At 38.8% G+C, this 27,568-nt stretch overlaps 1 protein-coding gene across 1 annotated transcript in view; it reads right to left on the reverse strand.

The window, feature by feature from the left end:
• Positions 1 to 27,568, reverse strand: part of SEMA4G (semaphorin 4G) — a 102,295-nt gene that overhangs the window by 57,633 nt on the left and 17,094 nt on the right. Inside the window, exon 2 of the mRNA XM_070945029.1 lies at positions 4,103 to 4,262. The gene's annotated coding sequence lies outside the window, so the exon portion shown is untranslated. The remainder of the gene's footprint in view (positions 1 to 4,102; positions 4,263 to 27,568) is intronic.

Genomic DNA, 27,568 nt, shown 5'->3' on the forward strand with positions numbered 1-27,568 from the left:
CTATACTGATAATGCCAGGCCTTGTAACAGAAACAGAGATACTGTCTATGGTCTTGAGAAATGGGGACATGAAGAGGTCAATTGAAGTGAGGAAGTCGCTCTCCCTGACGCTGTCCAAAATGGACTGAAGCGAATGCATCTTCAACCGCTTGTACACAATACAGTGGTTCAGTCTTTTGAGATCCAGAATTGCCCTCCCCCCCCCACCGAAGCTTTTGGAATTACAAAGAGGATGGAATAAAAACCCATTCCGCATTGGGTCTCCGGAATCGGTTGGATAGCTTGGATATCCAAAAAATGTTGGATAGCAGGTTCCATGAGACCACGTTTGATGCTGTTTCCTGAGACAGGGCAGCTAATGAAAAACCTTAGGGGTGTGGAGAGGAACTCTAAGGAGAGGCCTGACCAGACCATCTCCAGGACCCATGCACCCATAGTAACACTCTCCCATTGCCTGGCAAACAATGCCAGCCGTCCCCCAATGGGAGAGCCCTTGCTGGAATTATCGTTGGCGTCTGAAAGGACGGCTTCCTCCCCTTCCAAAGGGCCATTTGTGGGGGGGGAATGGTCTATACATCCACGCCCTATCTGGCTGTTGTTCCTGCTTCTGCTGGAAAGGGTGTTGTGGCTGAGGTAGCCCAAATTCGCCTTCTGACCCTGGGAAGGCCTGGCGGTGGAAATAAGCTGGCGGATGGGAACCTGTCCACCGTGAAAAAGATGGAAGGACCTTATGTTTGTCACGTGTCTCCACCAGCAGTGGATCCAGGGAGTCTCTGAAAAGCCGCTCTCCAGAAAATAGAGCAGAGACCAATCTCCACTTGTGCTTGGCATCCGCCTGCCACTGGCAGAGCCACAGAAGTCTCCTGGAGGTCATATTGGAGGTGATGGTCTTTGACGCAAACCTTGTGGCGTTCAGTGTCGCATCAGCGGAGAACTCCAGAGCCGCCTATAACTTGTTCAAGTCCTGGTGGGCTCTGGTATCTCCCATTGGGATTCTATCCTATAACTGCTTAAGCCATATGAGAGACACTTGGTTAAAGAAAGAGGCTGACGTGGCAGCCTTAACGGTCCAGGCACCACCTGGTGTGTCCTTCTCAAGGCATGCTCTGACCTCCTATCTTTGGGTCTGAGAGCTTCCTTTGAGGCCTCAGGAAGCATGGTCTGCACAGCCAGAATGGCTACAGCAGTGTCTACTGGAGGCAACAACAGTGCCTGTGATAATTCAGGCCCAATGTTATACAGCTGCTTGTCCAGTGAACCAGGGTTAGGCCCAGTTGCTGCTGAGGTCCACTGGCATTTTACTACATCCAGAAATAGACGAGGGGAGGACACCACCTCCGCCTCATTGATTTGCTCGGAAAATAAGGAGCCTGTAGAATCAGAGGGTCCTGGAACAGGGTCCAAAGAGGATGGGGTGAGCGCCATATTGGTGGATTTTCTTGCTTTGAAAACAGCAGGCCAGAATAGACCAGAGAATGATGGCTGCTCCGGTAGTAACCCCTCATCCTCAGATAAGTCCAGATCTTTGCTTGTCTCTTCTCCAGACACAGAGGAAAGATGAGAAGGACTATATGAATAGAACCCCTGTTCTGCAGAAAATTCCCTGGGGGAAAGGCTGGTGGCAAGGGGCAACCAGAATGCAGAGAAGCAGCTCTCTGGCCCTGCTGCAGTCCAGCAGCTATGCCTTCAATTATGGCCTCCGAAATTACGTCCTCCATTCTTGCAGGCACCTGCTCTGATCTGATTCCAGCAGCCATCAGTGTAAAAGTAGCCTCTATGCTTGCTGGTTTGTGACTGACGGGCTATTGCCAGGCAGAACTTCTCTGAGGACCCTGAGAGACTAAGATTAGCAAAGGCTTGTTGCCAGCCAAACTAGCTCCTAGTTGCTCGCTGGCACCATCTGGCAAGCCAGGCCAGCTGTCAAAGTCTTCCTGCGGCTCTAATGGCTGTGAGGGGAAAAGGCGGGAACTGACTTCCCTATCTGGGGCCCACTGAGGTAACTCCCTCTGACATTCTGCCCTTTTTAAGGCTTTTTTGATCTCCTGATTGATAGCCTTCTGCCTCCTCGGCGCTTTTAACTCTGAGGCCTTAGAGGCCCTTTTGGAGGTTCCACAGTGTTTGGGAGGCTTTGCCACAGCTCTCTTGCCCATGGGCCTCTCTCCAGAGGGTCCCACCAAATCTGTCTCCCCAGGGGTCAAGAGATCCAGATCCATGCTGCCTGCAGCGTTCCCCTCTCTATTGGCAGCAGCTGCAGCTTCCTCAGCTATTTTAAATTCAACAGCTAGCCTGAAACGGCCCTGCTGTGATCTAGCATGGCAAGAACTTTGCGCTCCTTGCAGAGTTTGTTCGGAAACCGGGCAGGGACTCAGGTGCCTTTTGAACCCGAAGGCCAAGGCTGGGCTATCTGGGCAGCCGCCCTTTGGTGCTGGACTCACTCTTCGACGATCCTGGGCACTCCTGCTGGCCGGTGCTCCCTCGGCCATCAACGAGTCACTCGCAATAGCCGGAAATCAGTTTAGTGCCAATCGTCGAGTCCAGTGCAGCCCAAGGGTTAGCGGCATTAAGTTGGTCTGCTTGCTGCCCTGCCAGGAACTCTCCATCGTCTGACTTGCCGGTGGCTGAGACTCAGCCTTCAGCGGTATCAGGCTAAAAGCCTTTCACACTGGGAAAGCTGGCTCCACCAGCCAAAGCTGGGAGCAGGCTGACAGTTTTGACTGTCAAAGATGGTAATTGATTTGTAGATTGGTAATTTATAAGAAAGGTGAAGAAGCTATCCAAGAATGGGTCAGCTAACAAAACCATGTCCGTCTTTGACCAAAACCAAGTCAAAAGCTGGGGACCATTGGCAGAAGGCGTGTCCTCACAGCTTTAACAGACTCAGTCTTATTGGCTGACAGACGAGGACAACCCATTCCTGGATGCTGCCTCCCCTACAATGGAGAAGGAATAAAATTCTGATGTAGCTTTGCATTTCAATTCTTGCTATTAATACTTGGTATTTTTAATATCAAAATTGATTTAAGAAATATATTTTTAATGACCTTCTAAGACAAGTTGACGTTATTGCTTCCATATTGCATTTTGGAAGTAATTATCAGATATTTAAAAAACACTGGACAACCACCAATGAACTCTGAAGTCTTTGCTTCTTTAGATATTAATTCATTTTTTATAAGAGGTTAAAATAATCTCTAGCAAAAGCTTTACTTGTATCTCAAACCATTCTTAAATTGGTTCCTGTACCTAAAGTATATGTTAACAGAAATCTTCTAATATCTTTTTGCAATCCTCCATTACTTCTTTCTGTAACAACATTTCATGTAGCCTCCATGTGAAAGAATTTTCTTTCATAAACCAATATATTTTCTTTTTTAAATCAAACTCACAAGATTATACTCTAAAAAAATCTGGCAGTATTTCTAATTTAGAAACCTTAGTATTCAAGTTCTTTGAAATCAAGATAATTTCTATTCTTGACAAGGAGCTAAGTCTTTCTGAAAAATAGGTATATTCTCTGGAGTTGACATTTTGCTCTTTCCATATATCATTTCCATGGATCAGACAATATCCATATATTGTCAATCAAAACAAAAACAAAACCTTTTGGTAAACTACTTTGAGTGATTTTAATGCTTTTCTCAGAAGTTCTATCCAATTATGAGGAGATTGTGCAATTCCAATTCCCTATCAAATACCAGTTTTTATAAGAAAACTATTAATCTTTCCATACATCATTTACAGAACAATACATCATTCATGAATTCCAATGTCTTCCAAAAGTCTTAGCCTGATGCAAATTAACTTCCACTCTAGCATATCTACCATACTCATCAGTCAATACAAGTTCTATTTTTAATTGGGGATTAATTTACAAAACAACTCTATTTCTTTTCTTTTGTTCCTGCCAAAAAAAAATTCTTCACCCAAATTTTCATAAACCAATTATTTTATGCCCTAATAAATCCTGTAAGCAAATTGTTTTGTGTTTTAATGTTTTTCAAATAATCTTTTTTTCTCTTTTAAGGAGGATTTTCTCAATTTATATTCCACGTTAAACATTTGTAATCCATAATCAAGCCAAACATTTAGAAAAAATCAATACCTGTAGAAGTGTAGATCTAATTCAGTACCATCACTTTCAGTTTCCTGTTGAAGTTTTTATGTAGTCTCCTCTGACACCTCCATTTGAATTTTCTCTTCTCTTCCTTGAATTTTTCTAGAAATTCTCTGCTCTTCTGAACAGAATTTAATCAAAACCTCTGCTGTAGAAAAAGAAAAATTACATTTTTCAATTTGTCCCGTCAAAATGGGTTCTATCAGTTTTAAAAATACCATTTTTATTATTTGTGATCAGTAAAATTTTGATAGGATTTTTTTTTTATTTTTCAATATAATTTCAATATAATTTCTTTATATTGAGTTATTGATCTTCAGTCTTGCATTAAAATCCTTCTGCAAAACTTGATCCCTTTGTCTTCTTATTGATAAATTGCACCTTAGAACATTTCTTATTCTTGGAAATATTGAATTTTTTCTATAAACTTTATCAATTTCTGCCTCTATATTTTCCACTTCCGAATCCCCCGCTCAAAAAATGCCAAGACTTTAATATTTTCTCTAATATCCTCATCAGAAGCCTCAAACAAAATTCCTTCTCTCTCAATTTCAACAGAGACAGGTTATCTAATTCTCTTTCCAATTTTTTGTTTATAACTTCTGTCTTACTCTCCAAAATCGCCACTTTGGCATTAACTTGTTTTACATCTCTAGACACTCATTTTATAGGGTTTTCCATCTTAACATCCTCTTTCATCTCGTCTTACATCATTAAAAGTCTTTCAGCCTTTATTTTTTCCATAGCTACTGGGATCAATTTATTTATCAATGGTTTGGCTAATTTACTGGCAAGTTTAAAAAATTTCTGAAGAAAATATGATGTAATTCTTCTCACTGCAGATTGCTCTAACAATCCTCTCTCCCCCCCATTTTGCCACTTTTTGAGTTCTTGCCATTATATTATAGTCCAAATGAAAAACTGTTGCAAACAAGGGAAAAGGAAAAGGCAAGCTTTCCCCACTCTTTTCCTCTTTTGTCTCCCTGTACTTTTAATACTTTAGTCTCTAAAGCCACTCTGTAATTAGTCAGCATATAATCCACATCTCTATAGTTACAGTCAACAATAGATTTGGTTCATATTATGCTTATCTTTATTTTTATTTCCACCAATTGCCTGCATTTTTTAATAATAACCAGAACACACTCCCATGAAGGCCCTGGTTATTTATCTAATTTAATTCCAATTTATTCAAAAGCAATCTTTCAGAATAACTATCCCCTTTATCTGTTTTAAACTTTCTTACATCATCTCCTTGCTAAGCTTAAGAAATTCTTAAGTCTTTAAAACAGGTATGTCAAACTCGCATCGTCATGGCAGCGTCACGTGACGTATCGCAACTTTTTCCCCTTCGCTAAACCAGGCGTGGCGGTGGCCAGTACATGATGCATCCAGCCTGCAGGCCGTGAGTTTGACAGCCCTGCTTTAAAACCTTTTTTTCTGTTGCTTTGTGATACACAAAAAAAACCTTCCTTATCCTGCCATAAAGAAAATATCTTTAACTGTAAGTTAATTAGATCCAAAATGAGTAATAAAAGAGGTTCAGCTTTACAACTGTATAGGCTATATTATGGCTATGAGCTTAGATGGAATCCTTTGACTCTCAGCTGCTCAACTCATGAGTCAATTACAAAAACGTCAGTTTCAAGGAGCAGCTGTCTAGAGTGCAAATAGGCAAGCTCACAATCAGAAAGATTTTGCCAGCCAACATTAATCCTCTGGTCACCAATATCATCCCCACTCCTTCAAAAATATTTACAGTTATTTACCATGAATCTCAGTGGAAGCTGATCAAAAACACTTCCTGAAATGGAATGCGTGGATGACCTTGGGGAACAAGGGGAAGAGATGCTGCCTAAGAAACAATCAAACAACAATCAGAAAAGAGAGGCAGAAGCTCCCAGTGGCTTAAGAGTCAGAGAAAGAAATTTAGGAAGCACCTGCCCTAATGGGTTATGCAGTTAAAAGTAGCAGCAGGAACTTAGTACTTTTAGACTTGCAAGATTTTGTAAATGTAGCCTTACAATAAAGTAGAATTAGTTCATCAAATTGTGTTTCCAGTCTGGTTTACCTGGGAGGGCTGACATTTCCTTTCTAATCCCCTAACTATCTTCTGATTCTACTAATTTTCTCCACATAATTGTTAGGAGCAAAGTTAAAGGAAATTGAACTGAAGATTCATTTGCAATACCCAAGAAAAGAGAATTTAGACACTATGATTTTTTCCCTTAAATTATGGCAATTCTTTAATGCATAGATTATTGGAGAAGTTCTACACCAATGTTTGTCAACCTTAGCTATTTCAAGATGTGTGGACTTCATAGCATACTGGCTGGGGAATTCTGGGATATGAAGCCGAAACATCTTAAAGTAGTCAAGGTTGAGAAATGCTACTATGCTAGAAAAGGATTCTAGATGGAAAGCAGATGTATCAGTATCTTGCCAAATGAACAAAAATATATGGAAGCATCTGATTTGAACAATATAATCATATCCACAAGAAAAATACTGACTGCACAAAAGAAGAGTGTATTTGTTATGCAGGAAGTATACTATAAGTAGTTCCTTAGCAGACTGCCTCAGGGTACTATCTTAATAAAAGAACTATAATGCAGCAGGATACAGAGAGAAGTGTGATATATTGTTACCAGTGTTACCATGTTATTATCATATGCATTAGTTGTAGATGTTTGCTTCCTGTAGATACAGATCCACACCTTATGTCATGTACTGTATTTGTGTGATGTCGTGAATTTAAAAAATAGAATATACAATGCAAGTCTCCCTCAAACAAGCTAGAGAAGAAAACTTTGTTCTGAAAGAATATAGTATACGCAATGTGGAAAACCACAAAATGAAGGTTTGTAAGAAACAACCAGATATGGTTCTCAAAACATGGAGAAATTCCTCAAAGAAGTAAATTTCCCAAACAATGATATAATGTATATAAAATAACATCTACTCACATCTGAGGAGTTCCAAAAAGGACAAAAACAGTCACACAATGCCTCCTACTGGTCAATGTAATTGAAACATCAGACCGTATGCACATTGTATTAAAAAAGGGGGCGGGAATGCTGTCCTTTTCCAAGATGGTGGTGGTGGAAGTAATCTAAAGCGCTATACCAGTGGTTCCCAAAGTGGGCGATACTGCCCCCTGGGGGGCGGAGGGATGACTTAGGGGGTCACTAAGAGGCAAGGGGGTGGCAGAGAAGTGCTGGAGGTGGGCTCCCCCCTGCAACTGTAACTCTTTTCAAATCAGATGTGATATGTAAGTCCGTGATGGCGAACCTATGGCACACATGCCACATGTGGCACATGGAGCCATGTCACCTGGCAGGGCATACAAGCACCTGAAACTGAAAGTTTGTTTCCTGGCGCGCGCATGCCCACTAGGCAGCTCTTCTTACCACACGTGCGAGGCTGAACTGTTGAAACATTGGTATCTCTCTGCACTGAATGCTTAAAGGAAAGTGGACTGTATATACCACTCTGATAGCTCCCAAAACAAGAGAACTAAATGAAGCTCTGGCACTTGAATGGAATGGCACCAAGAGATGACAGAAGACTGCCTTTCTGGAATGGTAAGTCAGTGGGAATTGTAGCATCTTAGAGATACAGTACATGATATTCACTCTGCAGAAGGAGATACAGTACATGATATTCACTCTGCCTCAATTTATTCTGCAGTGTGAACCTAATCTGGACAGAGAGATATGCAGATGTAAGTGTGTGGGGGTGCTTTTAGCTGTGAAGTGGAAAATAAAAAGTGTTTGGTTCTATATGTCCTGAGTTAAATAAGCACAAGACATAACACTGGAGTCATAGAAAGACCCTGTTTGGTCTTCCAAGTGACAGAACTAGAAAAACTTTCTTTAAAAAGTACGACTGTTTGCAAAATGCTAAAATTTCATTAAAAAGCCAAGCAAGCAAACTTAAATGGCAAAGAGATCTTTTTCTTCAATATTAAAGCAATTCTAATTAACAAGCTAAAAGCTGAGAAGTTATTCATAGCTTAAAAGCTAGAAAACTTTGCTGAAGCTTTTGATTACATAATGGTGTGATATAGTAGTCATGAACAAACTTATTAAAGTTACATATACCGCTAGAGAATTCTAGATAAAAATTTGCTAAAGCTTCTCTCTCTTTCTATGTTTTCAAGAAACCAAAGGCAAAAGACAAACCTCACCCAACCCCCACCGCCTTTAAATAAGAAGCAGGTTGTACTAGACGAAAACTTCTATTTGGGTGCCTTCCAGATGTGTTGCCAAGACAACTTTTGAAATTCCTGGCTAGCATGACCAAAGGAATTCTGGACATTGTAAAACCAATACATCTAAATGGTAACAGATTAATTATCATTTAACTAATGTCATGAGAATATAACTATTACAATATGGTGATCCCCAAACTAACTTGTGAAAAGTGATAAACTAGTTGATATGCAAAGGAATTAGATAGAGTGATCTAGTCAAACCCTAACAGTAATGATTAAGAAGTTATGTAATTCAAATCTGGATTCAAGCAATTCAATTTGTATAAAGAATCAAGTAAGATTTCACTATTGCTCTCATCCAATGGCATAGATGGCATATTAAATAAGAGGGGAAGAATATGAAAAAAGCATACTTTTGAGCTTGGCTCTCTAAGGCAACCCAAGGCAATCTGCAATCCAAGGCTTGACTCATTGGCTACTATAATTTTTCAGACAATTTCAGCATTCAGCTAACAGAAACAAACTGTGGAAAACTAAAACAAGCTTTTATAAATACTGTATAATAAAAAATGATTGCAGTCACCAATGAACAATTAAAAGCCTGGCAAAAGGAAAGAGTGGAAGTCAAATGCAATTACTGAGGAGTGGATTCCACAGCCTGGGAGTAATCTAGGATAAGACCTTTTCCTGTATACTAGATATACAAGTTTCTGACAGTGGGGAACCTTCAGAAAACCTTAGAACCAAAAGGGTTAATAGATATACAAAAGGCCTAAACCTGGCATGTCCAACTTTTTGGCTTGCCTGGCCTCATTGAGCGAAGAGGGATTTTCTTGGGCCACATATAAAACATATAATTAACATATATGTGTGTGTGTGTGTGTGTGTGTGTAAATAACATTAAATGTTTACTTTATGATCTTGTGGAGTCGCATTAATAGCTGTCCAGGGCTGCATGTAGCCTGTGGGCCGCAGGTTGGACATGCTTGCTGTAAACCATTAAACCCTTTAGAGGTCCATAGGAACATTTTAAACTGTGCCTAGTAAACAATAAGCAACCAATCTTCAGCACTGGTATTCCCATATCTTGCACCAGCTTTCTATCTTGCTAGCTCCTGATATTTTTTAAAGTATCAACAAGGTATATGATCAAGAAAGGAATATATTTCCAAACCAACAAGGAACAATAGAAGCTGGCACAGTAGCTGGAATTATAAAAATATGCTCCGTGGCATAGCTGCCACCTGCCTTCCAGTGACAATTGAGGATCTAATCATTATTCCTGACTATAAACCTGCTCTTTTAAGGGAAGTACAATCCCTACCTGAAAAGTCTAAACCTCCATCCCAAAGTCCAGTTTCTTATTGATCATCAGTACTTTTATCTGATCTTAATTTATTTTTGTTTTCCCTCTTCTAGCCCTTCAACATTATCTGAACTTTACAAATAATTACTAATTGCTTCCTTGGAATTAGATGATATGACACAGAGGGACTGGACATCATCAGTATATTGATGGCACCACTCTTAAATAAAACTCCAAATGATTTCCAACAGTACCTTCATTTAGATATTCAGCAATAGCATGGGGACAAAATGGAACCCTGGTTCAAAAACTAGCACATTATCAAATAGCAATCTCTCAATACCACTTTCTGGACATAGCTCTACAGAAGACTGCAACTACTGCAAACGTTAAATGTATCAGATGATTTAAAAGGATAGTATCAGGGCCGGATTTAGATGAAAAGAGGCCCTAGGCTATTCCACTTATGAGGCCCTTTCACCTATAGTGAAAGTGTAATTTTAATTTTGCTAACAATTTGAATGTAGGCCCCTCTTGATCTTGAGGCCCTAGGCTGAAGCCTAGTTAGCCTATAGGAAAATCCGGCCCTGGATAGTATATATGATAGTACTGAATGTCATCAAGAGCTGTTAATCCCAAAAGTTTATAGTGTAGGGGAAAACAGGAAACAAAGATCAGAAACAAAAAAGAAAGTAAAAGTGGTAAGATATCAGTTGGATGATTTACCTATTACTGGCATGCAGCCCTAGCAGATTACTCAGTGGGAATTATCTTGAAAGAAGATAATTCATGAAGGCATGGTCAAAATAGATAGATGACAATTGCTACTCCAATGTGGACCATGATAAAGAAGATGGACGAAGGTTGGAAGAAAGTGTGAAGGTCTTTTTATTTGTTTCAATATTTAGTTCTTTACATCAATTTAGGACTTTAAAAAATGACTGTGTCCAGAAAGTCATTATAGCACTGTTGGCCTAAGCAACAGAATCAAGGAAGGACCATCTCATAAATAATTGCACTATAAAGCAAAGTATCATCAATTTTTGGTTTCCTATCAGCAAAGAATGAATTCCTTGCTGTGGCCAAATGAGGCCAACAGTTTCATATTTGAGAAGAGTAACCTATGGAGAAGAAGCCCAGTTATGTTTTTTGATTGTTCAGATGAGTAGAAATGGGCTATAAGCATTACGTAGAACCAAGGCAGGGGACTAGGGTTCCTCCAGATGTTGTCAGAATATAACTTCTGGCATCCATCATTATTAGCCATGGTAATAATGGGGCTGCTTGGAACTGAAGTTCAATGATATTCTACTGCTGAAAATACAGACTGTTAAAGAGACGGATTTATATACTGTGGTAAACCATAACATTTGTTTTTTTTAGTTGGTGTACAGCTACTGTACTCTGTAGGTCCTGCCTGTAAACACAATTCAGGGAACCTGCTGGTAGAAGCAGCTAACCTATTGCATAATAATAGAAAGGGAAAGGATTTTGAGACTGAGAAGTTGAATGAATTCTTTCCTTTTGTTTTCACTGCAGAAAAAAAAGATAAGATTCTGTTCCCTGAATAGACATTTTTAGAAACAGAATCTCAGCTGCTGAGTGAAAGAATGGTGTCAAGAGAAGGAATTCCATTTAAAGCTAATTGACAAGCTGAAAACAAACAAGCCGCCCATTCCCGATGCTGCCCATCAAAGGATTCTTAAAACTGCTCAGATGTGAAATTGCTTTGATGATCTACCTCATTTAAAAAGACATCAGCAAACAAAGTAGCCATGGTATAAGAAAGAGTTCATCTTCTGAATCAATAATTTATGAAGAATAGGAAGCCAAGAACAAGAATAAATTGAAAGTTCTCATAATGGAGAATGTAAATAGCGTCCCTCCCTTTCATGAGCTTTACTGAAGCCAGTGTTTGTTTACTAGTTCATAAGTGTTATGGAATTAGATGTGAGCAGGGAGATGGTAACATTCGCTAATGACAACAAAGAACTCTAAAAGCATATTTCCGCACAGAAGAATAAATTACTGTTAAAATTAAAAATTTATATAACCAATTATTGCCATGCTGCAGGAGGCAAAAATGCTAACCATAGATTCGTTGAGGGACTGGTGCTGATATTGTCAGGCAGGAATCTTGGAATTAAAGAAAAAAAAAATCAACTCAATGTGTAGTTGCTTTAGAAAGCTAAAGTTCCACATTGAGGGTAATTAGGAATGAAGTCCAAAATAAAACTTCCAATATCATAATGCCTTTGTATCTATTTATAACATAATCAATCTTGGACTATACCAACCTGAGAAAGAATGCTGAAAAAATATGTCATAATACGACAACCAAACTGATTGACAGACTACAGAAATTCTGCAAAGTCTTGGGATTTCTTAGTTTTTAAAAAAAGCAAGTTAAGGGATCATGAGGAAAATGTGTAAATGATAATTAAATCATATATGATGTGGGGAAAATAATCAAAACAAAGGGCTTTCCTGTCCCCCTCCCCAATATTTCGATACTAGACAGGCTTTTAAATGAAACAAATAAATGAACTGAGATTCAGGATACAATCTCAACTTCCACCTAACAGGTACTGCATGTTGTGTGATTATTCATGGATCTCATATGTGAGTCATTTTCAGTTGAGCTTTCAGAGAAATCTCTCAGGGGTTTTTCTGCTTTCTTTGCCTCCCTCTCTTCCTGTTCCATAGAATCTACTATGGCTGTTCCTTTATCTTACTTCTGTAGTCAAACCATTGATATCAAAAATACTCCTCTGGATTGGAATACTCCAATCCAGGTTTAAGATGGGCCTAAACCTATGCTATGTGCCTCCCCACACCGACCATGAAGATCTGCAATTCTGAGGAGAGAGAGAGAGAGAGAGAGGTCTGATTAGAAGGCTAGAAAGAGGTCTGGGAAGTGCCTCTTCTCACCCATCAGAAGCAAAGCAGGCCTTCTTTCATGCTCCATTCAGTTTCAGGGCAGGACTCAGCAGCTCTTTGGTGCTATTTACTCTTGTGCTGGAGAAGGTACTTTCAGCTGAAGGATTACGAGAATTCTTCTCTAACAAAATGCCAAACACTGTTCATTATTTTCTTCCACCAGCTCTCCTCCTCCACCTTTTTTTTTAACTCTCTTCTACTCCTACAGTACTTCAATACACTCCTGTCTCAGAGAAAAAATTCCAAAAACTAGGCAGGGCTGTTCTTACACTATCACTTTTGGCTGATCCCTTTCCTCCCTGCCACCTACACTTTTACCTGTTTTTCGGTCTTGTTTTATCTGACTGGGGAATTGTTCTTTAACTACTGACAATTTTCAAGACTCTTGAAGTATAATTTTTTTTGTCCTTCGTTGAAGCAACCCTCTCTGAAACCATTTTCGTGTTCAAATTATCAGTTTGCATTTGCTTCCTTTTTATAACCAGATCCATACCAATCAGGGTTTCAAGCAGATACGGTAGCTCGAGAAAGCACAATCTTGAGTTCTGAATGATGAGTGGTTAAAACCTCAGTGCCTTATTTCTGCCCTGCTCTTTCACAATGAGAGTACAGTATCTTTGATATACTTCACCACCAATTACTGCTGTTTGGATAATGATTCCTGAGCATTACTGTCAGGAACCACAGTAATGGGGTTGGGTTGGGTCACTACACAACCCCACTCACAACCAGGCAGTAACAGCAAGAGGGGGGAGGGAAGTCATTGGAATGCAGTGGGAGATATTGGGGAGGGCGAAGGAATGAAATTCTGACGACTTGAAACCTGAAACAAATCCAGTACCCGTAGGCTGGGAAAGTCGAAGGCAGGAGAGACCGTTCCCAAAACAAAGCGAGTGTACTGATTGGCTAGATAAATGGGCAGTGGAAGGACCAAGAGGGAAAGGAAAGTTTTCCCATGCTGTTTGCACACAAAACTGTTAGAATTGGCTTTTCCAATTCTGTACTAGGGGTAGGTTCTACTTACTTTTACTACCGATTTGCATGCGCACATCACCTATGATGATGTCCGGGTCAGTGGGCGGAGCCTCCCACCGGTTTTACTACTGGTTCTTGCGAATCGGTCTGAACCAGGGGCAACCCACTACTCTTCTGTACCCATATGGAATTTTCAATAAATCGGTAAAAAAAGATGTCCCTGAAGTTTCCTTTGCTTTTTTAGCCTGTGAGATGGTTGACATTTACTGACTATGCACTTGGTGGTTAAAGTCTTATAATGCCAGGGATTTCCTAAAGGGAATTCCCTTGGGGATTAATCATGGATTATATTTATTCTCTTCCCCTTATTACTATCATTCCTGATCAGTCCTTCGATAAAATTATTGTGCTGAAAATATCAGGTTTTCTGATTCTTGGGGACAATACATGGTCAACAGTATCAAAATATCTTACCGTATTTTTCAGAGTATAAGACGCACCAGAGTATAAGATGCACCAGAGTATAAGATGCACCTACCTTTTTTGGTGAGGAAAAGAAGAAAAAGAAATCTCCCTCTGCCTCTGCCTCTGAGCAATTTTGCCTAGTTGCAGCAAACAGCAAACAGCCTGCTTTACTTTCATTTTCGTTTTCAGCATAGCTTGATTAGCACAAGGAAAAAAAAAATCTGCTCCAGCAAGCAGCAACTCTTTGCAGCAAGCAGCAGAGCCCTGCACAAAACAGCTGAGAGCAAATCAGCTGAGAGTCGGGAGGCCAATCCAATCAACGTGTGCTAATTAGGCTGTGCTGAAGCTGAAAGGAGCTGTTTTTTCTTGCTGTTTGCTTGCAAGAAGGTAACTGCTGCCAAAGGGTGGGGGCCAGTGGGTGGGCGGGGCTACATTCAGTGTATAAGACCCACCTAAATTTTCACCCCCTTTTAGGGGGGGGAAAGGTGCGTCTTATACTCCAAAAAATACGGTAATTCTTGAATGTCCTCTATTGCCTCAAGTTGAGTATGGTTAAGATGAAGATGGCTGTTTTTAGCCTGATTGTCCTTTCTGCTCTTTATTGTGTTCCACCCCGTTTGTCTCCATGCTTTTGGATTCGCTCAGGTTTTTCCACTTGAAGGCTCAGTTTTTTTAACAATGATTGATTAGCTCTGCAACTGTTTATTAATGTTAGCAAGAGTTTTTCATTTTCATTTCATGGGAATTCATAACTTTATAATCTAAACATTTCTGGTGGGGGAGATTGTTGTTGTATTGGTTAATGTCAGTTGCACTATTGTAATGATACTCTTGTGGCAGCTGTTCCTATTTACTAGTTGCATCTCATCTTTCTTCAGTGTTGCTTGGATTATTCTGGATCTTCCAAGTCATTTTCTTGATTTATTATACTATACAGTTGTTCACCAGCTTCCTATTTGACCCAGAACCTTATTGAAACCAGTATTTTGAGGGGTCCCACCCCCCAGTCACACAAACACACACGCACAGGTTTCTATTGCCTTTATTTCTCCCTCATGTTCATTCTTTACATCACTCGAGGCAGAATGCATGTAATTACAGTACTCATTGCGGAGAAAGAGAACGTAGACTGCTCTACCTCAGTCCTGCTTAAGGGCTTCTCAGAGGGAAGTGATGACTCATTGGAAAAGAGAATACTGGACAGAGGGGCCTTCAGTTGTTTTTCCTTATAAAATATGTTCATGATGATATCATACCTGAAACGAACATACCTGACCAATATTTCTCAGATAAACTGTAAAAGCAGCCAAAATTATCAACTGAAACTATCGTCTGAAAAGTTAAACAGGAAGCTGCTGAACGGGAAAGGAGAGGTTTATAGGAATAGCCCCTCCTAACTCACAGGTTGCTCCACTGCAGGTTAATTAACACACAATACTTTGGACTAAATTTGGCTTCAGGAAAGAAACAAAGCTGCAGGTGGCAGTTTTGAAAGAGAGTCATTTCTTAGATTTAGCTTTTTTTTCCTTGGAATACAAAGCCAAATCTCTCCTGGAAATTTTTGCAACTCATTACTACTGGTTGCAAACTATGCAAATTTGGTAATGAATTATGTAACATTCAACAGATTCTAGAGCAATATTTCATAACAAAGAAATAACAGATGTCTCTATTTGACAACTCAAGTATTTTTAATCAGATAAAGACAATATTTTCTGAATTTATTTCAATTTTATCAGCTTTGAAATGCTCTCCCATATGGTAGTTAAAAAATTACCTCTTCCCATTCATGAAAATTATGCCATTCCACAACTAAACTAAGTCTGTATTATGCAGCACAGCAGCATCCAAGAGACTCCCAATCTTTAATTCCAAATTGCTTATCATGTGAGATTATAGCTAACCCGCCCGTATTACTGAAATAATGCAAATCTGCAAACAGTTTTATTTTTGAGTTTACCTATCCACAGGAGGAAATAAATCACATGTATAAATGTATACACACTATTCTTTGTATGAACTAGAATAGTGATCAAATAGAATCTTGGCCCACATTGAGCCAACATAAGCACATTGTATGTGTAAAGATTTCTCCTATAAGGCATTTATGTTTAATACACATTACTTAGTGACATCAACAGGGAGTGGGATGTATCAGGAGCCTTCATAAAGAAAATTTGTTACGACTCTAAAATATGCCAATATTTTATTTACGAGTAAATGAAAACAAAATACAGTGAAAGCTGCACAAGTACACTGCTGATTCCTTGTACCTAATCAATGCCCCAAGATATCAGGTTATCTAATGCATAGTTGAAATGATGCTTCACTTCTTGAGAGCAGCATTACTCTTCCTAACCCAATTTAATGCCACACATCTCACCCCACCATTGTTGTCACTTGAGGCAGATGGCAACATCTGTCTTCATGCCAGTTTTGGACTTCTCAAATAGCTGTGCAAACCAGATGAGCTTAAATTTATACTTATGTAATTCAATAGGACTTATGATAGGAAACTGATAGGCAACATGCCAAAACTAAATCTGATTATCGGCCTCTCTTAACACAGCAGTTAATCCTATTGCCACAGGCACCTTTTCATAAGCTTTGCCTACTTAGCTGAAAGGACAGTATCAAAAAGCAAGGGAAGTGAGCAAATCAAGCCTTCCTTAACATCTACTCTCTTGTTAGGAAGTGATGAACCAAAATACTGTTTTTAGAACATGAAGAAAGCAGAGGTAGATGCTGTCCAATGGAGAAAAGCTACATCCAAGTATTCCACAGGGGAAGAAGAAGAAAATCTACTGAACATAAACACACAGCTCTTCATGTAATATAGGGAGCAATTCTAAAGGAAAAAAAATACACACAACTGTTTCTGCTTGCTGATTTAAAGAACAAGGACATCCAGGAGGTTTATTCCATCAGTTATCACTTAACAAATGAGGGTGTGGCATGTTATTAACAATATGTCTACAGGTCAGTCTCTTTTACCAGCTCCCTGAATCATCCTGGTTTATAAAATAAGACAGCAACAAAGCCATATATCTTTAGCAACAACAGTACACAGCCGCATCATGCAAAGGAAACATTAAGGATGAAAAGATGGACTGTGAAATGTTAATTAATATATCAACTTCCATTCCATTTGTTGAAAAATCTTTTTCTTCTCCTATATTCAACCATTCCATAAAACTGTGTTCTGCATCTATTTATGTATTAATAAAGAATGTCCAAATGTGTGATCTTTGGACTAAAAATATGTTATGAGAAACATGTACTTGTTTTATTACTAATTATATTTACCTTAACAGTGGCACAATGTAAAATGATTACAACTCCAGTAATAGTCCCACTGAGTTCAATGGGATTTATATCAAGATAAATGAATTTATTAGATTTATATCCTGATTTATATAGGAAATGGCTTATGTAGAGTCCCTCTCCCTATTTATGCATAACAACAATCAAAAGGCCATTTGCTTCTGTGATTGAGAATGGACCAGAACCTCTTAATCCCCCTCCTACTCCTATCCCCCTCCTAATCCAACACTATAATTACTACATCTGCATTTCAGCTACTGTATAGTAGTCATCAATCAGATGCATTGTTTCATAACCAGATTTTTAACTCAAATAGGTCATTCTGACGGCATCAATTCATCTTGCTCAATTCATTTTTAACAAAGCAACATAAAACATTCCTAAAGGGAAAATTGAAACAGTTATTTTCCAACAGATCACTACAGAAGACTACAGGTAGTCCTCGACGTACTACCACAATTGAGCCCAGAATTCATGTTGCTAAGTGAGAAAATTGAGTTTTGTCCCATTTTACAACTTTTTTTGCCACATTTGTTAAGTGAATCATTGCAGTTGTTAAATTAGTAATGCGGTTGTTAAGTGAATCTGGCTTCCCCATTGACTTTGCTTGTCAGAAGGTCACAAAAGGTGGTCTCCTGATCCTGGGACCCTGCAACTGTCATAAATATGAACCAGATATCAAGCATCCGGATGTAAATCATGTGACCAAGGGGATGCTGCAACAGTCATAACAGGGGTGAAATGCTCCCGGTTCGGACCGGATCGCCCGATCTAGTAGCGATGGAGGTAGGTGGTTCGGAGAACCGGTAGCAAAAATCCCTGCTCCCCACCCATTGCCCAGCTGAGCCACGCAATCTTCAGAGGCTTTTTTTTTATTTTTAAAAGCATTTTTTCTACAACCTCTTTGGCTGAAAAAATGCTTTTAAAAGTAAAAAAAAAGCTTCTGATGATTGTGTGGCTCAGCTGGGCTCGTCAGAGGCTTTTAAAAGCATTTTTTTTACAACCTCTTCAGCCGAAGAGGTAGAAAAAATGGTTTTAAAAGTTAAAAAAAACAAACAAAAAAAGTTGGCCACGCCCACTCAGTCATATTACCCTCCCCACCAAGCCACGCCCACAGAACCGGTAGTAACAAATTTTACATTTCACCACTGAGTCATAAGTGTGAAAAGTGGTCATAAGTCACTTTTTTCAGTGCCGTTGTAACTTCGAACAATCACTAAACAAACTGTTGCAAGTTGAGGATTACATGTATCTGCATATGTTAAAAATTTCAGCCAAACTTATTTTTGTAGCCAAAGCAGGGAAACCCTCCAATGGAAAAATCATCCTACCTCCTTTCAGGTAAGCTGTATCACATTAATAAAAAACCCAGATAGGGAAACAGCTTTAAATAGCAAGTGCTGATTGAAAGCATTTTGGGAAGCCATACACACATAGTATGCTTCTGTTGCTACTGTAGCTGCCAATTTTATTTAAACAAAATGAAACAAACATTTTGTTAAAGACATCAAAGCAAATTAAAAAGCATATTTAAAGTACTATTTGGGTTCTATCTCATGTCTCATTCTGTTACCATTGTTTTTTTTAAATAAAAAATGCACATACAAAGTAAGACTTCAATTAATATTTGGCGGCTCTCTCAGAATGCCTAGTCTTGTTCCCACATAAGAGAAACTACCCCAACCAAAGAGCACATTATCTATAATTAGAGCTCTAATAAGTATATAGTTCTTCATGTGGAGCATTTTTTTTTTTATTTGTTTACAGGACATATATAGCCATCTATCTCATATGAGGATTCTTGTTGGTCACAACAATCCATAAAAAATTAGCTAAAAACACAAATATCTTTCCTTCCAGGCAGCAGACCAATGATACTTGCAGTTCAACCTCCACCCTGGACCAATGCTTAGGGGAACAGCTGGATCTTTACAGCACTCTGGAAAGCTAAAAGGGAAGGGAACTCTTGGATCTCAGATGGAAGGCTGTTCCAGAGGGCTGGGATGGCCACTCAAAAGAGCACCTCCAAGTCCCATCAGATGTTAACATTTAAGGGAGGGGACCTGGAACATGCCCACCCATCTAACTTTAGTAGAATTGACAGATATTCTCAGGGACAGGTGATCCAGCAAGTAACCTGACTGTTGCCATGTAGGTGATAATCAGTATCTTGAATTGCATAGAGAAAGCAACTGGAAACCAGTGCAGCTCACACAGTAATGTGTTACTCAGGTGAACCACAGGGAACTTAAAATGGACCAGTTAAAGCTTCTGGATGGCCTTTAAAGGCAACCCCATGTACAGTGTTGCAGTAACCAAAACAGGTGGTGTCTAAAGAATGGTGATTGGGTGCAATTGACACACAAGATAAATTTGTGCAAAGGCCTTCCCTGGTCATGGCTGCCACCTGCTCTTCCAGCAGCAGCCATGAGTTGAAGATTGCACACCAATCTTCTGCACACCATATGTGCAGAAAAGTGTTACCCTATACAGAGTAAAAGATCTCATATCTCCTGACCCTGGGGGTACAGAAACCTACAACCACTCTGTGTTACTAAGACTGAGTTGCAGCCAGTTTCTTCCCATCCAGGCTCTTACAGCTTCCAAGCACTAAACCAGCACTTTTTTTTTTTTTAATTTGATTTATATGCCGCCCTTCTCCGGAGACTCAGGGCGGCTTACAATGCTTTAAGCAATAGCCTTCATTCTTTTGTATATTTTATACAAAGTCAGCTTATTGCCCCCACAAACTGGGTCCTCATTTCACCTACTTGAACAGCATCACCTGCCCCACATGGTGTAAAGATGTATAATTGGGTACCATCAGCACACTGATAATATTGAATCTTATGCCAGTGGATGACCTCTCCCAGAAGCTTAATATACATATTAAATAAGAGGAGAGCGCGATCCAAGTCCTAAAGTCACCCCACATAGTAGAGGCCTAGAGCTGAACCTTTCTTCTCTTACTAGCACTGACTGGTACTGGTCAAGGAGAAAGGACTGCTACCAAAGACAATGCCCCCAGTCTGCAAAGTAGACCCAGCAAGATACCATAATTGATAGAGCCAGGATCCCCACCACCCCCATTCCAAGCCCTCCAAAGTTCATCCACAAGCACGACCAATGCTGTACTTCTATTGCACTCAATACTACAACCCAGTGTGCAACTGACTGTTGATGACTTTATTTGACAGATGCCTTTAGTAGACCTAAAGAGCTGCTGGCCAGCGATCTATGGACACAATAAGAGCAAAGAAATAAGCATGCTTTGCCATGCTTACCGCTACAAAGTAAGTCCCAGTAAAGTGTCATACATGTGGTTGGTTGGCCATGTCTTTTTATTTCCCTGCATCCTGCTGTAAACCAAGGAGCCCAATTGGACCCACAATCACAGGCAGTCCACAGAGGCACAATCCAATCAAAGGTCTTTGTCGCATTCTCATTCCAGGGTGCAACTAAGACCACAGCTGAATTGTGTACCAGATGGCACCACTCTCTGAGCAAGAGCTAGAAAGCCAAGTGAAATACAACAGTACATATATATGTAATTTCATAGTAGGTTATCTTTGGGAACAGTGAACCCACTAGAAATTTTTGAGAGCACGTTCCCATGAAATTGCTGCCACAGGAGAAGCAGATGTATATTTACAAAATAATGGTCTTACTGGGAACAGCCAGCCACCACAAACAAAACAGAAAACCTTCAGACACCCAACAGATCATTAATACCTTAACCTCTCAGTTTCCTTTTGTATTTTTTTTCTGATTAGATAGTCATCCTTCCAAACAAATTTGTTCTTCAAGAAGGCCTCTTACATGTGATATGGGATCTAGAAAAAATTCTTAAAAATAAAAATGATGCTAAAAGTTCAAGCTTTACTCTCTAGCATGATAAATACTGTACATCTCTCTATCATCTTTATACACACATATACCTAAAGTGGGGGAGGAGGTGAGGAATTCTATATTGCCAAACAAACACAAAGCAATGTTGCTGAACATCCTGATACAGTGTCATCCAAGAGTCCTTCAGTCTTGTCATGTGCTGAATGTCTATAAATATCCTATCAACCAACTCTTCCTAGTCGCAGATTCTCTGGAAGTCTGAAGCACTATATGGGATTTCACAGAACAATTTAATTAATTGCAAGCCTACAATGATTACACTAGACAGCACCTGACTCAAAACAGAGCAGCCTTAATGTTGGTATGACAGGTTTTAAATACCATCAACTGATCCTTTAAAAATAATAAATAATTTGGATCCATCCAAGGTTTTAATTTCACAGCATTCCAAAGAACACCAGGCACAAGATACTTCTCTTCTTCTCCCAGAGTATTCTCCTTGAACAGTCACATTTTAAGCATACAATATAAAATAAATGTAATTAATTCAAGGAATGAGAAGAGAGATGATTATATACTGAAAAATTTGTAAATGCTAAAAATATTCTGAAGAATAATTCCAGTTCCATTTCAAATGAGAGAACTGCAATATTTTCTTCTTAGACTCATGAGAATCAAAAACATAAACAACATTTAAAAAAGCAGCATACTGTATATCCGTATCACTGGAAAAAAATTGAAATGCTACACAAAACTCTATATGGAATATAACTGGTTCTCTTGAAAGTTTTTTAAAAGCTGGGGAAATTTAATCAAATTTAAACTTGATGAGTTGCCCTAGAACCCCCTTTATAATAATCAATTATTTTTAAATTTGTATAAGTCTTTAAAAATTAAGAATTAGCAATAGAAACAATCCATGCATTGTATTCTACCCACTTAAACTGCTTTATATTAATCAAAATCTTTTGGACTGGGATGGCAGGCTTGTAATAAAATTGGTATATATCTGTGATTATTTACTTACTATTTTTGAATTAAAGTTTTTCAGGAAAAATTATACAACAGCTTTTATAGTTAATTTTAACACAGATTTATTGTTCTTTTTCCCCAGGATATAGAATGGTGCAACACAAGTAATTAAGCCAATATCTGTTGTTAGCTGCCACATTGATGAAACTAAAGTACATCTGTCTTTGGCTCTATGATATTTACAAGTAGAAAAAATAACACCGATGAAAAATTAACAAATCATCAGAAAGTCTTGAAGAATCCTTCAATCAAATATACCGTTATTCATATTTGGTCTTCATTTTTTACATTTTCAACAAACAATACCTCATAATTCATCCAAAAGTTATTATATAATGAAATATAAATATGCAATATGGAAGCTAAAAATATTATCTTTCCTCAGGATCACAAATGAATCTAAGGCAAGATACATACTTTTAGCATGACTGGCCCAAAGCGTGACTGGCCCAAAGTCACCCAGCTGGCTTCTGTGCCTAAGGGGGAAACAGAGTTCAGAGTCTCCTGGTTCCTCAGCACCTCAACCATTACATTAAACAGTATGTTGAAAGCAATTTTAAACAAAAGAAATGTGGCCAATGAAGAAATTGACAAAAGAGATGGGGCAGTAATTCTGATAGCTGTCACAAATCTCTTTCCTTAGTTCAGTAACAACTGGAAAGCCATTGATTCCCTGTCTCTATTACATAAGGTAACAGAACATAGTCAGATTCAATATAAAGGAATCATGTCAATCAAAAGCAGTAGATAAAGATTAAACCTGTACTTGCACAAGCATTGTCACATTTCTGTCTCATATTGATCCAAATGTTCCTGTATTTCCAGATTTTCTCCCTTCAGAATTTGAAATATGGTATTTCCTTTTGGTGTCTCTTTTCCAAATAGATCAGATGGCTAAGTATCTAGTGTAAGATTCAAATGATTTTTATTTTAAAAAATGTGACTGTATGTTCACTACATAGAGCTTTCATCACACATAAGAAAATAAGGAAAGAGGGATCCCAAGGGAAACCAAAATTATCTATGCAAGAGTGGAACAAGGTGCAGGTTTGATGTGATATGCTGCCTATCTTAAAAAGGGCAAACAAAGGAAGCAAATGTGCAATACTCAACTTTTGAAAAGAGTACCGTGATTTATACTGTGCCCAAAATTGTATGAAAAGTGTGAGTCAATTGTGAAATGCAACTGGAAAGACAAGAATGATCTAAATCTGATCTCATTTGTTAATAGTTATCCTTTAGTTGCGAAAGTACATGCACAGTTAAACTTTGGTATGTGCAATTCTTTATGAGACATAAAGGACATTCTTTCAACTCATAAGGAAAAACAAAGGTTAATCTGTACCCAGGTGCTACTGCTATCAGACCTCATGGAGTTTTCAGTAACCTGCAACACATATGAAAGAACAGTCTTTGGCCTGCCCAGAATCTATTCAAACTCTAGGGCAGTCATGGTTAACCTTTTCGGCACCAAGTGCCGAAATGAGCATGCACACATGTGTACATGTGCACACCGGAACCTGGAAGAGAGCAGCTGGCTGGTGCGCATGCCGACAGAGAGGGCTCTGTGTGCCATAGGTTCGCCATCACGGCCCTAGGGTAATATGGAAAAAAACCTTAATAAGAAAGCCTATATAACATAATGCAATCTACTGTTACTCAGACTGACTGAAGGACAGATTGCAGAAGATGTCAAAGGAAACTAGGTGAGGTATTCAAAGCACTATTTAACAAAGACATTAGGATTTTGATTTTTCTCTTTGAGACCAACATTAGGGGAAAGCACTAAGCACTAAGGACCAGGAAATAATGGAAATTTTAAATGATTGAATTTAATAAAAGCAACACTATAGATCTTTTGTATTGTATTTCCCAGCTTGAGTTTTGTCTAAGGAAGGATAACCTGACCTGAAGCAAAACCAAATTTAAAAAGTCAACATTCCAAATGAAGAACATGGCTATAACATTGGCACCAAGACCAATAATAATTCTTGATATGGATCTAAAGCAATTCTTGCACTCATAGTTTTGAATGGGAGTGTAGTTTCCTCCTCACTGGCAAGGCAAGCTGCTGCAAATAAACAAGTAGCAAACCCTATTCTCACTCCTATTCAGTGGTGGGTTTCAAAAAATTTTACTACCGGTTCTGTGGGTGTGGCTTGGTGGGCGTGGCATGGCTTGGTGGGCGTGGTGGGGGAAGGATACTGTAAAATCTCCATTCCCTCCCCAGTCCAGGGGAAGGTTACTGCAAAATCCCCATTTCCTCCCAATCAGCTGGGACTTGGGAGGCAGAGAATAGATGGGGGCGAGGCCAGTCAGAATTTTTACTACCGGTTCTCCAAACTACTCAAAATTTCTGCTACCGATTCTCCAGAACTGGTCACAACCTGCTGAAACCCACCTCTGCTCCTATTGATGATGCTACTACTTAGTGGGAACGAGTAGATTTCCTCATAGATAGGCTACAACTTTAATTATTTAGAACTGTCCTTCAAAGTTCTAAATTAAGAAGTGCTGAAAACACATCTGAGTCTTTATTCTGGATTTGGCTGCTACTACTACAGATTCTATTAAAACAAAAAAAGTAAATCCAGCATGCCTGAACTCTGCCCATTCCTGCCCTAGGAAATTTCCGACTTTATTTTCTGCATGTTATCTATTTCTTTTTTCCTCCCAGCTAAAGGATCATATATCTCTCTATTAGTACGCATAAGTAGTTTGCTTTCTCAGCTGAACTGAAAATGTAAGCTGAAATGTCTTTTTGCAACCTGTTGACCTCATAATGTAAGGGACTGAATATGAGACTGTAACTCCTGGCATTCTTAGCCTATTAACAAAAATATGTTAAGATTTGGAGGGAGGAGGAACACACACACAGAGAGAGAGAGAGACAGATCTCTTTAAGTTTGAGAAAATGGTTTCTAAGATTCATATTAAAATGGCTAAACTGTATTTGGCAAACCTTTATCACCTATGAAAAAATATCATGGCATTTGCCACGTACCTTGCATATCTAGACTGATATAAACTGCATGGGTGTGCCACACTCACACCCTTTACCGTTAAAAATCATCCAATGTTACTAGGTCTCTAAAATGAAAACAGGCTTTGAACTTTGCTACTCTACTTGTTTGTTCCTATAGAAAGTGATTGGCTGATGATAAAACACTCAGCTAGCTCTGACTTCCAAAGGAACCAGGCCAGAGCACTCCCTTATCAAAAAGCAAACACTGACTAAAGTTTAACCAAAGAGCAGAGCAACATCAGTGCAAGCTCCTTTTCTCTGTCATTTAAAACAGAATAGAGGGCAAGATCAACAATGGGCCAGCAGGGCAGTTCTTGGGCTTCTTCTTGAACAAGGGGACTGTGAAAATACAATGTCTACTCTTGGACACTCTTGCAATTGTATCATCTTCCCAAATACTCAACTGCTGGTGATCAATCAGCAGCATTTTGCCTCTGAGAACAAATTTTTAAAAAATGTTTTTTGTAAATGAAAAAATGGACTAATGTTGGCTAACAATGTGAACACAGAGAATTGAAATGGCAGGAAGTAAGCTACTTGTCTTGGTTTAGACTGGAAAGTCCCTATCTTACTTGGTAAAGGAGTAAAGAAGAAAAGAAAACCTCAGCTTATGTTTCTAGTTATATTACTCCAAAGTGCAGTGATACTTAGTGTCACAGCGCACTACTCCCCCTCTCCATAGGTTATTACACAATTACTGGAAATTGGAATTGCCCTGAAGGTTACATGTAGGTTAGTTACTGGGAAGAGCTAAGGGCAGGAAGGGAATTATATTCTTGAAATAATTAACCTAAAACACACACCCTTCTCATACGCCAAGCAATTATTCCTGCTAACACCAGCTGTAGTCTATGAGCATCATAAATTCATATGCACATACAACATCTAACTCCCTCCATAAATGCTTCAGGTTATTCTCCTGTCCTATTATTCTGCCTCCTTTTGAAGAATGAATTATTTCTTTTAAGAGCATTTATTAGGGCTCAAAGAATCCACTTCCCTAACACAACTCTTCCCAAAAGAAAACTCAATAATTCTTTTCATCTGGACAAAGCCACTTTTCTGGTTCTTATGTTTTAACTCTGTCCTGGCAAGCAAATTAACAAAACCTGTGTCAGCAGAGACCCAAAACAAAATCTGGCAGCTACAGTCATAAAATATAGTCTTTCTTTTGATATCCCTGCTGAAAAGGTAAACCATGACTGCACAGATTATTCACTAGCTAAGCATAGTGTTTCTAATGCACTGTATTATTTCACCCTATGCATTGTTAACTGTATTTTTGCTTACTGTAAGGCACATTGGACTTTTGATTGAAAAACAGCATAGTGCTGATAGACAGAGAGATGACTGATTGATTACAGAGCCGCACAAAAACGTTGTATATAGCATGGTTCTTAAAAATAAATAAGGGGGTTTAAGGACAAACAAAATTTCAAGGAATAGCCACAATTTAATTTTCCAATCTTAGTAATGATTTATGTTTCTTAATTCCAGAAGTGTCAAGAAATTCCGGGAGACCTTTCCACATTGTGGGTACTAGTATTATCAGTCAAAAAGCACTGGCTAATTAATCTGTCTTTCTTTCCTTTACACAACGTTAAATAAGATAAAAAGATAGAAACAGGAAAATATGAGAAAACAATACTGGACCAGAGGCCAAGTGATTGCGTAATTAACATTCATCTAGAAAACCGATCCCCTTATGTCTTAAGAGTTATGTAAAGATTACTGAAACATTAGTGTCCTTTTAAAAGTAAATATGTCTTTTGAAGCAAACTGATTAACTAGATAGAGAACAGACCTGATCAGTATTAATTCTAAAGCCAATATCAATGCCAAAAACCATAGTCTTTTTCTCTTTTTTGGCCAAATTGCATATTAACATATTTTGTGCTCCACTGAAACAGAAGTACAATGTGAATGTTAACGATGCAGATCAGCTATCAGCCAAACAACATTAACCAAATCTCTGAGCTAGCAAAGCATGCAAAAATCCAAGTTATAAAGTTCAAAGGTTTTGCTTACATGTCTCTTTAAACTGAATACATATTGGAGGCATGCTTGACTAGGTTGGAAGCTGGGAGTGTAATGGAACATCCAATAAAATCTACAGCTATGGGAAAAACACATCCAGGAAGCCAACTCAACACAAAGTTAACAAGAATATGCCTGAGAAGTTCCTGGACGGACTGATAGATTCTGAAAAGCCATTTCCTTCTTTACATTTTATTTCAAGTGAGAGATTTCTGTCTGAACTGACAAGTTTGCTAACTGCACTATGGTGGCTATTTAAAATATGCAGAAGGGAAGAATATCTTG

This window comes from Pituophis catenifer, unplaced genomic scaffold, assembly GCF_029215685.1.
Source record: "Pituophis catenifer annectens isolate HBS135680 unplaced genomic scaffold, rPitCat1.0.hap2 SCAF_6, whole genome shotgun sequence".
NCBI lineage: Eukaryota > Metazoa > Chordata > Lepidosauria > Squamata > Colubridae > Pituophis > Pituophis catenifer.